General features: G+C 40.7%; 1 protein-coding gene and 1 long non-coding RNA gene across 11 annotated transcripts in view; one reads left to right on the top strand and one right to left on the bottom strand.

Moving 5' to 3' along the window:
- Positions 1-15,377, top strand: part of LOC144339290 (uncharacterized) — a 38,586-nt gene extending 23,209 nt beyond the window's left edge. Inside the window, exon 2 of the long non-coding RNA XR_013414185.1 lies at positions 15,058-15,377. This is a non-coding gene — a long non-coding RNA (uncharacterized LOC144339290). The remainder of the gene's footprint in view (positions 1-15,057) is intronic.
- TAMM41 (TAM41 mitochondrial translocator assembly and maintenance homolog) overlaps positions 1-16,747 on the bottom strand; it is a 124,211-nt gene that overhangs the window by 65,627 nt on the left and 41,837 nt on the right.

Consider the following 16,747-nt stretch of genomic DNA (forward strand, 5'->3'; position numbering starts at 1 on the left):
ATGCCTCTGCCCGGACTGGGAGCTTCCTGAGGACAGGGACCTTGTCCTATTCACCTAGGTGGCCCTGTCACCTAGTACAGGACCCGGAACACAGCAGGTGCTCTGTAAAAGCTTTTGAAATGACAGGACAAATGTGCCTCATTTGGACAGCTGGCCCCCCAGCACCCCCATCTACTTAGTCACGAGTGTGTGATGAAACTGGAGAAAGGCTCTCCGGCGGCATAGGGGAAAGAAGTAAAATGGGATAAAATAAATGGGTGTTATTTGTCAGATCTAAGAGTATCCTATTTGTGGAAGTTATTATGGACTCGACTTCCTTTGTGTTGAGGGTGAGATCATTCAGTTTGTGTTTCAGGGTGTGGCCCCAAGATACGAACAGTCTTTTTCACTGTGAGACACAAAAAACTGTGATCTATGCTATGTGTGTGAAGTGCACACCCCTGGCAGTGCACTTCGGTGAGCATGCTGACAAGGTAACAGGTTTCGCTCTGGACATGCCTAGCACTGGGTTTGAGTGATGGCTTGAAAATATCTGGCCCTATTACCTGTAAACCGCCTAGTCCACTTAGAGCCTTGGAAAAGACGACTGCAGACAGTGGCAGGGGAGCAGTAAAATCATTAATGAATACTTCTAGATACTCTAGCTTCGTCTGTCTAACAGTTGACTACTTGCAAACCAACATAACCTAGCCAACAAACTCAGAGTTCCTTTCCCTGCCTCCACCCCTTTAAATTTTCTCCCTGGAGCAACCACTCTGGTAAACCCCACCCACTTGAGCATTGAGACTAGAAGCTTATTACATAAGGTGCTTTTTAAAATTCCAGCCAGAACCAACCAAAAGACCAAGCGGAATACAGGTAGTTGTACATGGAAAGGTTCATAGAGCAACTCCAGGGCCTGAGTCACAGCTAGAGGAGGATGCATGGGCCATAATTCCCAGCTCAACTTCAAAAAGAGTTCCTTGGAGCTTAAACATTTAAGGTAAATACATAAAGTAGAAGAGTGTCACCATGTAGTCATTTTTTTTTTTTGCTGCTAGTGGACAGATATCTCCCTTGACTAAAACATTCTCCCTTTTATGGTTCTGCCAGTGAGACATTTTCAGAAAGACTGCAGCAGGGAAATCTGTTAGAAAGAACACTAGAATCGGAGTCAAGAGACCTGGACTCTAGTCCCAGGTGGGCCACAAACTAACAGTGGCCATTCCCTGGGCCTCAGTTTCCTTATCTGTAAAATGACGGTTGGAACAGATGAGGGGTTCTCTAACAAGGGGTCCACAGATAAGTCTGAATGTCTGTGAACTCCCTAACACTGCAGGAAAATCTGCTGTGTGTGCATATGTGCACTTCTGTGCAGGGCATCCAGAGTTCTAGTCAGATTTTCAGAGGGATCCTGGACTTGCAAACGGCTAAGAACCAACAGATAAGAATGAAGAGTCTTTTCTGCCTTAATATGACAATTTCGACAAAGGTGGAAAACTTAAATTTCATGATTTTGAGGCCGGGAGCGGTGGCTCAAGCCTGTAATCCCAGCACTTTGGGAGGCCGAGACGGGCGGATCACGAGGTCAGGAGATGGAGACCATCCTGGCTAACACGGTGAAACCCCGTCTCTACTAAAAATACAAAAAACTAGCCGGGCGAGGTGGCGGGCGCCTGTAGTCCCAGCTCACGGGAGGCTGAGGCAGGAGAATGGCGTGAACCCGGGAGGCGGAGCTTGCAGTGAGCTGAGATCCGGCCACTGCACTCCAGCCTGGGCGACAGAGTGAGACTCTGTCTCAAAAAAAAAAAAAAAAAAAAGAAGAAGAAATAGGCAAAACTTTTCTAAACAAGACACAAGAAACTGCCAAACATATAGAAGACAAAATGGATAAATTGGACTACATGAAATTATGAATTTCTTTTCACCAAAAGACACCATTAAGAGAATAAAATGACATGGCTTATGGCTGCAATCCCAACACTTACGGAGGCGGAGGCGGGCAGACCACAAAGGTCAGGAGATCAAAGACCATCCTGGCCAACATGGTGAAACCCCGTCCCGTCTCTACTAAAATACAAAAAATTAGCTGGGCGTGGTGGCACGTGCCTGTAGTCCCAGCTACTTGGGAGGCTAGGGCAGGAGAATCGCTTGAGCCCGGCAAGCAGAGGTTGCAGTGAGCCGAGATCATGCCACTGCACTCCAGCCTGGTAACAGGGCAAGCCTCCATCTCAAAAAAAAAAAAAAAAAAAAAAAAAAAAAGAGTGAAATGACAAGTCACAGAGTAAGGGATTTTGGCATCACATGTATCCAACAATGGAGTTGTGCCCCGACTACAGAAAGAATTCAGTAGGCAAAACAGACAACTCAGTAGGAAAATGAGCAAAAGACTAGAATAGATGCTTCACAAAAGAGCATATCCAAATAAAATGAAAAATGCTCAACTTCCTCAGTCATGAGGAAAATGTGAATTAAAAGCCCAATAGGTACCACTAGTCACTCACTAGAGCGCCTAAAATGAAAAAGACCTATACAAGTATTCAGGGAGGTGCTGTAACAGAAACTCTGCTAGTGCCAGTATAAATGTGGACAATTGTTTAGCAGTTTCTACTAAGGCTGAACAGTCACATGCTTTATCACCCAGGAATTCTACCCCTCGGTACATACCTGACAGGAACGCACACATACACCCACCAAAAGACAGGTACAAAAATATCCACAGCAGCACTACTTGTAATAGTCCCAAGCGGGAAGAACCCAAGTAGCCATCAATAGTAGAATGGATAAATTGCGGTATATTCACACAGCAGAACAGTGCACTGAGCAGAAATGAACCACTGCTACTCCCAACACGGTGGATCTCACTATGTTATAAATGAACGGGGAAAGACACAAGAGGACATGCTTATACATGGTTCAAAAATGGGTAAAACAGAACCGTGGCACTGGGAGTCAGGCTGGTGCTTACTCTCGGAGAAGCAATGTCTGTGACAGGCGTGAGGGGCACTGGGGACTGGCATGACTGTATTTCTTCACCTGGGCACTAGGTCTATGAGGTGTTCCCTTTGTGAAAATTCATCAGATTTATGATTTTTGCACTTTTCTGTATATATGGACATATTTCCGACTACCAGAAAATTTAGAATCTTTCATTTATTCAGTCACACATAGAACAAATATTTATTGAGCACCTATATAAGCAAGACACTGAACTAGTTGCTAGGGATACTGGTATGGACAACAGCTACGGTCTCGGCCCTCGCAGAGTCCACAATCCATAGACTTCTACTTGGTCTACCTTAAGCTTACTTTCTTCAATTTTTTTTTTTTTTTTTAAAAAGAGACAGGGTCTCACTCTGTCCCCTAGGTTGGAGTGCAGAGGCATAATCAAAGCTCACTGGAGCCTCGACCTTCTGGGCTCGAGAGATCCTCTCTCCTCATTTTCCTGAGTAGCTGGGGCTACAGGTACGTGCCACCATGCCTAGCTCATTTTATTTTATTTTTATAGAGATGGGGTCTTGCTTTGTTGCCCAGGCTGGTGTTGAACCCTTGGCCTCAAGCCATCCTCCCACCTTAGCCTCCCAAAGTGCTAGGATTACAGGTGTGAGCCACTGTGCCCACATTACATTAAGCTTACTCTTTCTACAGGAAAGGATGATGATTTAAGAATTCTGCTCACTCCTTCCCCAATGGATAAAGGCGCAACATCTCTTTAGATGCATCCCCTGTAGAGAGATCCTTATTTACCTAAAACTAGTCATTATGAATTCTGGTTAGTATCTAAAGTCAGGATTTTGTTTTAGAAGCATGCAGAAAACTATGTCACTATATGGCTCCTAAGGTTTCTCTATTTCCAGCTTGTTTCACATGACCTACAGCAAAGTTAATACACATGTAAGACTATGAACTCCCTGTGTGATCTTGAAACAGATGGGTCTACTGACAGACAAACTCTCCAGGAAACAATGTGAGGTAGAAATACGGCTAGGCTGTGAAAGATCTCTACCCTTCCATAATTTTACATTTCAGACTTTCGATAAAATTAGTATCCCCAAAACAACCTTCCAATTCATTTCCAACCATAAGCAGATATACCTACAAAGAAAATCTCTTCTGAGGCAAAAGTACAACTTATTTTAAGAACTTGTAGGCTGAAGTGATAAGCAAATCAGCATCAGAGCACGAGTGTTCTTCTAATTAAAATATATAGGCACCAACAAACGGAAGAAACGCTTCATTTATAAGAAATCAGAAGCAGAGGATGATGACTAATCCGTTCTACTGTGTTCCCGGAAAAGGCTGGTAAGGAACAACTGAGGCATGCCTTTTAGGAGCAAGACTGAACCTGTCTTGTTAATTTAGTTTAGCTGAATCTTTTGAAGCTAGAGAGGTAAACAGGTATTTGTCCCCAGAGTTAATTCTGATTGACCACAAAGTCAGGTGGGAAAAAATAAGATTTAAAAATTAAACTCATCGTCCTCACCCAACCTCCCTCTCTGCTCAGGGAATGAATGGCTCTACTGCTTCACAGGCCCAAAACCTGGGAGTTAGTTCTGACTCCTCCTTCATGTCCCATATCCCTTTAGTCACCAAGACCCAGTCGTGTTCCCTTCTAAACACGGCGAATCTTTCCTGTCTGAACTGCAATGACCTGCGTTCAGGCTGCTGTAACTCCTCAGCTGACTGGCTGCAGCCATATCTACTCAGTCTCCCTAGCAATAGGTTTACTGTCCTTCCATTTGATCTCCATACTCTAACTACACTAGTCTTTCTGCAGTCCTATGGTGACTTCCCTCTGCCCTCAAAAGAAACCCTGAACTCCTTAAAGACATGGCTTTTAAAGTCTTTGTTTGGCCCCTGCTTCTCTCTCCATCTGATCACTAAACTCCCCCATTTCTCACCTACCTGTTCCCATACCAGAGTACTCAGACAGTTCCACTTCTCTCCACTCGGGTTAGATACCTTATAAAAGGCTGCTGCTAGAATATGCAGTTTGCTTAGCTGGTCTGTTGTTGCCAGTTTGAGATGTGAGGTCATCTGTTGCTACCATGAAAGGAGGAGCAAGCAAGTTTTAGGAAGCTAAATAATCTTTTGGTACTCCTAAGCCGGCTGGCTTCAGTTGGTGATCTGATGAGAATGATCTTATCCTACTAGCAGCACAGTCTAAGGGAAATTACAATGATTTGCTAAATAATCAACTCCCAGGCTAAAGGAAAAGAAAAAGTGTTCGGTTTTGGAAGCAATTCTCTACTTATATTTGAACAGGAGTGTATGTGATGGTCAGGGAATTTCAAGGGAACTAGTAAGGACAGAGCATCAGTCAGACTGCATTGAGGACATAGTGCCATTGTTATCCAACACTGTTTACTAGGCAGGGCAGTCCTCCAAGCTGGTTATAGATGCCTGGCTTCCATGTTTTGTAGAAGTAGAGTGAAATTTAGATCTACTTTCATCTAAATTTATAAAGCACCCCTGGATAACACCCTGGATGCTCTCATGTAAGCCCTGGAACACCTTGTGAGTTGGGTATTAGTATTCCCACCACCTCACAGAAGAGAGAATACCATACCATAGTCATAGAGTGAAGAAACGAATAATCAGAACCCCAAAACCCTATCCTCTGACTCCAAGCTTAGCTCCTTCACTAAGTGGATTCCTGGAATTTAACTGAATTTGACCTTTGTATCGGTTGGCTAAGGGGAAGACCAAATCTTCCTTTTTATCCCATTTATGAGTAGGAGGTTGCACAGGGGAGGAGGGATAATGGCTATAAAAGAATAAAAACTAAACCAAATATGCTAGGGTTTTCTCATCCTACAGATGACATATGAGCTGGCTGAAAAACTGAACAGAGGCAGAACTTGAGAAATTTTGGGGAGAAGGACCTAGCAAAAGTAAGGCAGAACAACAGCTATGATGACAACAAAAGGACTCGTAAAGAGCAAGGTGGATCTCAGCCCAAAAGCTCCTTTGGCTAATAAACAACTTCAGTAAAGTCTCAGGATAAAAAAATCAATGTGCAAAAATCACTAGCATTCCAACACACCAAAAACAGTCAAGCCAAGAGCCAATTAAGAACTCAACCCCAATCCCAGCACTTTGGGAGGTCGAGACGGGTAGATCACGAGGTCAGGAAATCGAGACCATCCTGGCTAACATGGTGAAACCCCGTCTCTACTAAAAAATACAAAAACTAGCCGGGCGAGGTGGTGGGCGCCTGTAGTCCCAGCTACTCAGGAGGCTGAGGCAGGAGAATGGCGTAAACCTGGGAGGCGGAGCTTGCAGTGTGCTGAGATCCGGCCACTGCACTCCAGCCTGGGCAACCGAGCCAGACTCCATCTCAAAAAAAAAAAAAAAAAAAAGAACTCAACCCCATTTACAACTGCCACAAAAAGGAATACAGCTAACCAGGGAGGTAAAAGATCTCTTCAAGGAGAACTACAAAACACTGCTCAAAGAAATCAGAGATGATGCCAACAAATGGAAAACTATTCCATGCTCATAGATAGAATCACTACTGTTAAAATGGTCATACTGCCTAAAGCAATTTACAGATTCAATGCTACTCCTATTAAACTACCAATGACATTCTTCACAGAACTAGAAAAAACTATTTAAAAATTCATATGGAACTAAAAAAGCCCGAATAGCCAAGGCAATCCTAAGCAAAAAGAACAAAGCTGGAGGCCTCATGCTACCCGACTTCAAACTATAACTACAGGGCTACAGTTACCAAAACAGCATGGTACTGGTAGCAAAACACATAGACCAATGGAACAGAACAGAAACCCAGAAATAAGGTTGCACAACTACAATCACCTGATCTTTGACAAAGCAGGCAAAAACAAGCAATGGGGAAAGAACTCCCTATTCAATAAATGTTGCTCGGATAACTGGTTAGCCATATGCCGAAGATTGAAACTGGACCCCTTCCTTGTACCATATACAAAAATTAAGTCAAGATGGATTAAAGACTTAAATGGAAAGCTATAAAAACCCTGGAAGACAACTTAGGCAATACCATTCTGGACAGAAGAATGGGAAGATTTCATGACAAAGATGCCAAAAGCAATTACAACAAAAGCAAAAATTTAAAATGGGATCTAATTAAACTAAAGAGCTTCTGCACAGCAAAAGAACAAGACAGCGAAGAACAGACTGAACAGACAACCTACAAAATGGGAGAAAATTTTGCAAACTATGCGTCTGACAAAGGCCTTATATCCAGCATCTATAAGGAACCTAAACAAATTTATAAGAAAAAAAAGACCCCATTAAGAAGTGGGCAAAGGACGCGAACAGCCACTTTTCAAAGAAAGACATACATGCAGCCAACAATCACAGGAAAAAAAAGCTCAACATGACTGATAACTAGAGGAATGCAAATCAAAATCACAATGAGATTCCATCTCACAGCAGTCAGAATGACTGTTATTAAGTCAAGAAACAACAGATGCTGGTGAGGTTGTAGAGAAAAAGGAATGTTTATACACTGCTGGCAGGGGTGTAAATTAGTTCAACCATTGTGGAAGACAATGTACCAATTCCTCAAAAACCTAAAAAGAGAACTGCCATTTGATCCAGCAATCCCATTACTGGAGTACACACCCAAAGGAGTATAAATCATTCTATCACAAAGACACAAGCATGTGTGGACTCACTGCAGCACTATTCACAATAGCAAAGACATGGAATCAACCTAAATGCCCATGAATGGATGTGGTACACATACACCATGGAATATTATGCAGCCATAATGAAAAAGAGATCGTGTCCTTTGCAGGGATATAGATGGAGGTGGAGGCCATTATCCTCAGCAAACTAATGCAGCAACAGAAAACCAAATGCTGCATATTCTCACTTACAAGTGGGAGTTAAATGATGAGAACACATAGACACATAGAAGGGAACAACAGACAGACACTGGGACCTACTGATGGGTGGAGGATGGGAGGAGTGAGAGGATCAGAAAAAATAACTAATGGGTACTAACTAGGCTTAATAAGTGGGTAACAAAATAATCTGTATAACAAACCTCTATGGCACAAGTTTGCCTACATACAAATTTGCACCTATACCCCTAAACTTAAAATAAAAGTAAAAAAAAAAAAAAGAACAAGGTGGAGAAGGATAGAGGTTCTGAAGCTTACTGTGAGGATGAGGAAAGAGAAGCAGGCAAACCAGCTACTCGGTGCCTGTCACAGTTTACTCCAGCTGGAGACCTGGGCCAGGGGCTAACACCATTTGAATATGACATTGTAAAGAGGCTTGTTTTAAACAGAGGTCAAGACACTTTTAAGTAAATGATACCAAAAGAAGAAAAACCAGACATAATGCTAGATGCTTTAATATATCTTAAAATATAATTTCCTGGCCAGGTGCAGTGGCTCAAGCCTGTAATTCCAGCACTTTGGGAGGCTGAGGTGGGAGGATCACTTGAGCCCAGGAATTTGAGACAAGCCTGGGCAACATAGTGGGACTCAGTCTCTACAAAAAACAAAAACAAAACAAAAAAACATAGCCAGGTGTGGTACTGCATCCTTTAGACCCAGCTACTTGGGAGGCTAAAGTGGGAGGATCACACCACTGCAGTCTAGCCTAGGCTAGAAACTGTCTCCAAAAAAACAAAACAAAAACAAAAAACCAAACATAAAATACACCACTGCACTCTGGCCTGAGCTAGGACCTGTCTCCAAAAAAAACAAAACCCAAAACAAACAAAAAAACAAACATAATCTTCACAACCTGGTGAGGCAGGCATAATTATTCCTATGAAGTTAAAACTCAGAAAAATTAGGTAACTTGCCCAAGTCACACTGGTTAGGTTGTAATTTGAGCTCTAGTCTCTGGGGCTCACAAACCTCTGCCCTCAGCACTATGCTAGGAAACCTTTGTCACAGCTCTTGGCCATAATAAACAGAGAAGCCAGAGCATAAGGCCATTTAACCCACAGATTCTGAAGGGGTGCTCATCACTTTCCATGCTTTATGTTACCTCAGGGTGAGGTTATACACATTCTGTCATTCTAGACTTCCACAATGCAATGTGGCATCATTGGAAGTGAAGAAAAAGCTGAGCGGGAAGAGAGGTTAAAATGTTTAGAAAATCTATTTAAGGAAATAATCAATGAAAGCTTCTCAAGTCTAGCACCGTGTGTCAGATATCCAGATACAAGAGACCCAATGACCCCCAGGTGAATACACTGCAAAAAGGACTTCAACACAGCATATTATAATCAGAAAGTCTAAAATGAAAATAAAAGAAACAATTTTAAAATTAGCAAGAGAAAAGCATCTAGTTACCCATCAATGAAACCTCATCAGACTAACAGTGGACTTTTCAGCAGAAACCTTAAAGGCCAGAAGAGAATAGGATAGCATTTTCAAAGTGCTGAAGGAAAAAAACCCTGTCAGCTAAGAATTTTATATCTTGCTAGAATAAGCTTCATAAATGAAAGAGACTAGTCTTTCCTAGACAAATACTAAGGGAATCTGTCACCACTAGACCGGCCCTATAGGAAATGCTCAAAGGAGTCTTAAACCTGGAAAAAAAACGTTGATATTCACCATCACAAAAATGCGCAGAAATATAAAACTCACAGTTCTTATAAAACAATCTCACAAAAGAGGAAAAGAAAGAAATCAAATGACAGAATTTCATCAAAACTCAAGGACAAAAAGAGAAAAAGAAAGAAAACAAAGAATTTATAAAATAACTTGAAAACAACCATATGATGGAAACAAAGTCTCACATATCAATATTAACCTTAAATGTAAATGGATAAAATACGTCACTTAAAAGATACAGACTGGCAGAACAGATTAAAAAACATAATCCACCTATATGCTACCTACAAGAAACTCACCTTACCTGTGAAGACGCAAGGAGACTGAAAGTAAAGAGGCAGAAAAAGATATTCCATCCAAAAGGAAACCAAAAGGAGAACTATATATATCAAATAAAATGGACTCTAAATCAAAAACAGTTAAAAAAAAAAAAAGACTAAGAATGTCATTATATAACAATAAAGGTATCAGTTCACCAAGGAGTATATATAGGAAATCCTAAATATATATGCACCCAACATATGAGCACCCAAATTCACAAAACAAATATTACTAGCTCTAAAGAAAGAGACAGATAGCAATACAATAACAGTGGGGGACTTCAACATTCCACTCATAGCACTATATAGACCATCGAGACAAAAAATTAACAAAGAAACACTGGACTTTAGACCAAACAGACTTAACAGACATTTACAGAACATTCTTCCCAACATCCATAGAAGATACATTCATTTCATCAGCACATAAAACATTCTTCAAGCATGGACCATATAGGGAGACTCTGTCTCTACAAAAAATAATAATAAAAATGAATGTAGCCAGGCATGGTGGTATGTGCCTGTGGTCCCAGCTACTCAGGAGGCTGAGGTGGGAGGACTGCTTAGTAATAGGAGGTCAATGCTACAGTAAGCCATGATAACACCACTGCACTGCACCCTGGGCAACAGAGCAAGACCCTGTCTCAACAAAGAAAAAAAAAAAGAAGAAGAAACATTCTTCAAGATAGATCACATGTTAGGCTACAAAACAAGTCTTAACACATTTTTAAAAATCAAAATCAAGTATCTTCTCAGACAATAGTAGAATAAAGCTAGAAATCAACATAAGAGGAACTTGAGAAACGATACAAATACATGGAAATTAAACAGCATGCCCCTAAATAATCACTTAATCACTGGGTCAATGAAGATTTTTTCCCCTGAGACAGGGTCTTATTGTGTCACCCAAGCTGGAGTGCAGTGGCGCAATCATGACTCACTGTAGCCTTAAACTCCTTTGGCTCAAGTGATCCTCCTGCCTCAGCCTCCTGAGTAGCTGGGACTACAGGCACATACGACCATGCACAGCTAATTTTTTGTAGAAATGGGGTTTTTCCATGTTGCCCAGGCTGGTTTCAAACTCCTAGGCTCAAGCAATCCACCCATCTCAGACTCCCAAAGTGCTGGGATTACAGGCATGAGCCACCATGCCCGACCTTAAAAATTTTTTGAAACAAATAAAAATGAAAACACAACATACCAAAGCCAGTGGGATGCAGCAAAAGCAGTGCTAAGAGGCACTACCAATGCTTATAGCATTACATGTCTACATGAAAAAGCAGGAAGATCACAAATTAACAACCTAATGCCATACCTCAAGCAAAAAGAAAAAAAAGAACTAAACCCAAAGTTAGCAGAAGAAAAGAAATAACAAAGATCAGAGCAAAACTAAATAAAATAGAGACCAAAAAACAATACAAAGGATCAACAAAATGAAAAGCTGGGATCAGGTGCAGTGGCTCATGCCTATAATCCCTGCACTTTGGAAGGCTGAGGCAGGCGGATCGCAATTCTAGGAGTTCAAAACCAGCCAGGGCAATGTGGCAAAATCCCATCACGACAAAAAATACAAAAGTTAGCCAGGCGTGGTAGTGTGCACTGTAGTTCCCAGCTACTCAGGAGGCTGAGGTGGAAGGATCACTTAAGCCTGGGAGGCAAATACTATAGTAAGCCATGATTGTGCCACTGCACTCTAGCCTGGGTGACAGAGCCAAACCCTGACTCAAAAAAAAAAAAAAAAAAGAAAAAAAAGTTGGTTCTTTGAAAGATACACAAAATTGATAAGCCACTAGCTAAGACTAAGAAGACAAGAGAGATAAAAATAAACAAGATATAAGACAAGAAGAGATACAAATAAACACAATCAGAAATGAAAAAGGAGACATTACAATCGATACTACAGACATACAAAAGCTCATCAGAGAATATTATAAACACCTAGATGCCCACAAACTAGAAAACCTAAAGGAAATTGATAAAATTCATGGAAACATAATCTCCAAGACTGAACCAGGAAGAAACAGAGTATCTGAAAAAACCAGAAATGTAGTAGCAAGACTGAATCACTAATAAAAATCTTCCAACAACAAGAAGCAGCCCAGGACCAGATGGATTCATAGCTAAACTCTACCAAACACAGAAAGAATGAATACCAATCCTCCTGAAACTATTCTAAAAAGATCAAGGAGGGAATTCTCCCTAACTCATTCTATGAGGCCGGTATCACCTTGGTACCAAAACCAGACAAGGACACACCACCACCAAAATAGAAAACTATAGACCAATATCTCTGATGAACACAGACACAAAAATCCTCAACGAAATACTAACAAATTAAATCCAACAGCACATCAAAAAGAGAATATATTATGATCAGGCGGGATTCGCCCCAGGGAAGCAAGGATGGTTCAATATATACAAATCAATAAATGTGATACATCACATAAACAGAATTAAGGGCAAAAACCATTTGATCATCTAAATAGATGCAGAAAAAGCATTCAATAGGCTGGGCACAGTGACTCACGCCTGTAATCCGAGCACTTTGGGAGGCCAAGGCGGGCAGATCACTTGAGATCAGGAGTTCAAGACCAGCTTGGCCAACATGGTGAAACCCCGATTTTACTAAAAATACAAAAATTAGCCAGGTGTGGTGATGTGTGCCTGTAGTCCCAGCTACTTGGGAGGCTGAGGCAGCAGAATTGCTTGAACCCAGGAGGCAGAGGTTGCTGTGAGCTGAGATTGTACCACTGCACTCTAGCCTGGGCGACAGAGCAAGACTCTGTCTCAAAAAAAAAAAAAAAAGAAAAAAAAATTCAATAAAGTTCAGCATCCTTTCCTGATAAAAAATCCTCAACAAATTGGGCATAGAAAGAACATACCTCAACATAATAAAGGACATATATGACAAAACCACACCTAACATCATACTTGACAGGGAAAAGTTGAAAGCACTCCCTCTAAGAACTAGAACAAGACAAACATGCCCACTTTTACCATTGTTATACAATGTAATACTGGAAGTTCTCACGAGAACAACCGGGCAAGTGAAAAAGTAAAAAGTATCCATATGGAGGCCAGACACAGTGGCTCACGCTTGTAATCCCAGCACTTTGGGAGGCTGAGGCGGGCGGATCATGAGGTCAGGAGTTCAAGACCAGCCTGGCCAACATAGTATAACTCTGTCTCTACTAAAAATATAAAAATTAGCCGGGCATGGTTGCACACACCTGTAGTCCCAGCTAGTCGAGAAGCTGAGGGAGGAAAATTGCTTGAACCCGGGAGGCGGAGGTTGTGGTGAGCCGAGATCATGCCACTGCATCTGCACTCCAGCCTGGGCAACAGAGTGAGACTCCGTCTCCAAAAAAAAAAAAAAAAAAAAAGGTATACATATGGGAAAAGAAGAAGTCAAATTATTCCTATCACTGATGATATTATCTTACATCTAGGACACCATAAAGACTCCACCAGAAAACTCTTAGATTTGATACATGAAATCAGTAGAGTTTCAGAATGTAAAATTAACATACAGAAATCTATAGCACTTCTGTACATCAATAGCAATATAGCTGAAGACCAAATCTAGAAGGCAATCCCATTTATAATAGTGACAAATAAAGAAGAAAGACAACCCAGGAATATAGTTAACCAAGGAGGTGAAAGATCTCTATAAGGAGAACTGCCAAATGCTGATGAAGGAAATTGTACATGATACACAAAAAAGGAAAAACATCCCATACTCATGGATTGGAAGAACAAATATTGTTAAAATGATCATACTATACAAAGCAATCTACAGATTCAACACAATCCCTATCAAATTACCAATATCATTATTCATAGCATCAGAAAAAAAAATCCTAAAATTTATAGGGAACCAAAAAAAAAAAAATTCCAAATAGCCAAAGCAATTCTGAGCAAAAAGAACCAGGGCATCACATTATCTGGCTTAAAATTATACTACAAGGCTATAGCAACCAAAACAGCACAGTACTGAAATAAAAACAGACACATGGCTGGGCGCGGTGGCTCACGCTTGTAATCCCTGCACTTTGGGAGACCGAAGCAGGTGGATGATCTGGGGTCAGGAGTTTGAGACCAGCCTGGCCAACGTGGTGAAACCCTGTCTCTACTAAAAATATAAAAATTAGCCGGGCATGGTGGTGGGTGCCTGTAATTCTAGCTACCCGGGAGGCTGAGGCTGGAGAATCGCTTGAACCCAGGAGGTGGGGGTTGCAGTGAGCTGAGATCGTGCCACTGCACTCCAGCCTGGGCAACAAGAGTGGAACTCCGTCTCAAAAAAAACTAAAAATAAATAAATAAATAAATAAATAAAAACAGACACACAGATTAGACAACCCAAAAATAAAGCCACATACCTACAACCAACTGATCCTTGACAAAGTCAACAAAAATACACATAGGGAAAAATACTCTGTTCCATAAATGGTACTGGGGAAACTGCATAGCCATAGGCAGAAGAATGAAACTGGACACAAACTTCTCTCCACATAAAAAAATTAACTTAAAATGTATGACCTGAAACTACAAAGTCCTAGAAGAAAAATGACCTGAAACTATAAAAATCCTAGAAGAAAACCTAGGAAAATTCTTCTGGACATTGGCCTAGACAAATAATTTATGATCAAGTCCTCAAAAGCAAACACAAAACAAAATAGATAAATGGGACTTAAACTAAAAAGCTTTTGCATAGCAAAAGAAACAATCAACAGAGCACCAAAAGACAACCTACAAAACGGGAAAAAAATATTTGCAAAAGAAGGTATCCAACAAAGGCTAATATCCAGAATCTATAAGGAACTCAAACAACTCAACAAGGAAAAAAAAAATAACTTCATTAAAAAGTGGGGAAAGGACATCAACAGACATTTTTTCAAAAGAAGACATGCGAACTACCAACAAACATGAAAAAAAAAAATGCTCAACATCACTTATCGCAAGAGAAATGCAAATTAAAACCACAATGAAATACCACCTTATACCAGTCAGAATGGCTATTACTAAAAAGACAAAAAAACAACAGATGTTGAGGCTGGGCATGGTGGCTCATGTCTGTAATCCCAGCAATTTGGACGCTGAGGTGGGTGGATCACTTGAGGCCAGGCGTTTGAGACTAGCCAGGTCAACATGGTGAAACCCCGTCTCTACTAAAAATACAAAAATTAGCCGAGTGTGGTGGCACACGCTCGTAATCCCAGCTACTCGGGAAGCTGAGGGGGGTGAATCGCTTGAACCCAGGAGGGGAAGGTTGCAGTGAGCTGAGATCATGCCACTGTACTCCAGCCTGAGCAACAGAGCGAGGCTGTTGCTCTGTTTCACAAAAAAACAAAAAACAACAAATAGATGTTGGTGCAGATGTGGAGAAAAGGGAATGCTTTATACACTGTTGAAAGGAATCTAAATTAGTACAACCTTTATGGAAAACAGGATGGAGACGTCTTAAAGAACTAAACATAGAATTAACTTTGATCTAGCAATCCCATTACTGTGTATATACCCAAAGGAAAAGAAATCATTATATCAAACAACAACAACAACAACAACAAAAAACACTTGTATGTTTACTGCAGCACTAGTCACAATATCAATAATATGGAATTAACCTAAGTGTCCATCAATGGAGGACTGGATAACAAAATTGTGTGTATATCTATATCTATATCTCACTTTGAATACTACTTAGTCATAACAAAGAATGAAATCATGTCTTTTGCAGCAAGATGGGTAGAGCTGGAGGCCATGATTCTAAGTGAAATAACTCAGAAACAGAAATTCAAGTATCAACATGTTCTCACTTTAAGTGGGAGCTAAATAATGTGTATGCATGAACATACAGAATAGAATGACACTGGTGACTATAAAAAGTGTGAGGGTGGGAGGAGGTGAGGGTTGGAAAATTACCTATTGGGCACGATGTTCACTATCTGGGCGATGATGGGTACACTAAAAGCCCAGACTTTACCATGTAAGAAAAATGCACTTGTATTCCTTAAACATTTTAAAAAATAAAAAGAAAAAAAAAAAGGGAAGGGGAAGCAAGCGGTAAGCACTCAGGGGAAGCAGCATCAGCACTCCAGGGCCACAAGGACAGCTGAGCTGTGGGTTCTGTGCCCAACTGCCCTCTGCTGGTGAATAGAAATAATGAGTGGAAAGAGGACCAAAGGCTCATTTCAGGTTGAAGGTGTCAAGATCTTTTTCAGTCTTTTATTAGAGAAAAATTCAAACTTAAATCACAGACAGAAGAGTATAAAACAGCCCCATGCGTCTTTACCTAGCTTTGACAATATATCAGCTCATGGCCAATCTTGTATCATCTACCCATTACCCACTGCCCTCTGCCATGTTTTATTTGGAAGCAAATCCCAGACAACATATCATTGCATCTGGAATTATTTTAGTATGCATTTCTAAAAGAAAGGGATTTTGTTTTAAAAAAGCTCCATACCACCACCATCGTCACAACTGAAAAATAATTAGCAATAATTCTAATAATTCCAATAATTCCTTATAGCATGGGACGCCAAAAACAAAACAAATAATTAAGCCTCACCCGAGGAGGATCACGGCAAGGGAGAGGCAATCATGTAAAATTCAGATTAACAGCATGAATCACCCAAACAAACAAAAGTACTTCATCTTCAGTGTTGCCAGAGTAAACTAGCAGGAACATAGATTAAATGAATATCTTAACTGGAAATGCAAAGCCATGCACCCAAATGGTAGGAAAATATTTAGTTCAGTAGATGTGATGCAAGTGCCACTAAGTCTTTGTTGAAACTTTTAATTTATACAAAATTTTTATTATTATAATTTTTTTTTTTGAGACAGGGTCTCACTCTGTCACCCAGACTGAAGTGCAGT

The sequence above is a fragment of the Macaca mulatta genome, chromosome 2 (assembly GCF_049350105.2).
Source record: "Macaca mulatta isolate MMU2019108-1 chromosome 2, T2T-MMU8v2.0, whole genome shotgun sequence".
Lineage (NCBI taxonomy): Eukaryota > Metazoa > Chordata > Mammalia > Primates > Cercopithecidae > Macaca > Macaca mulatta.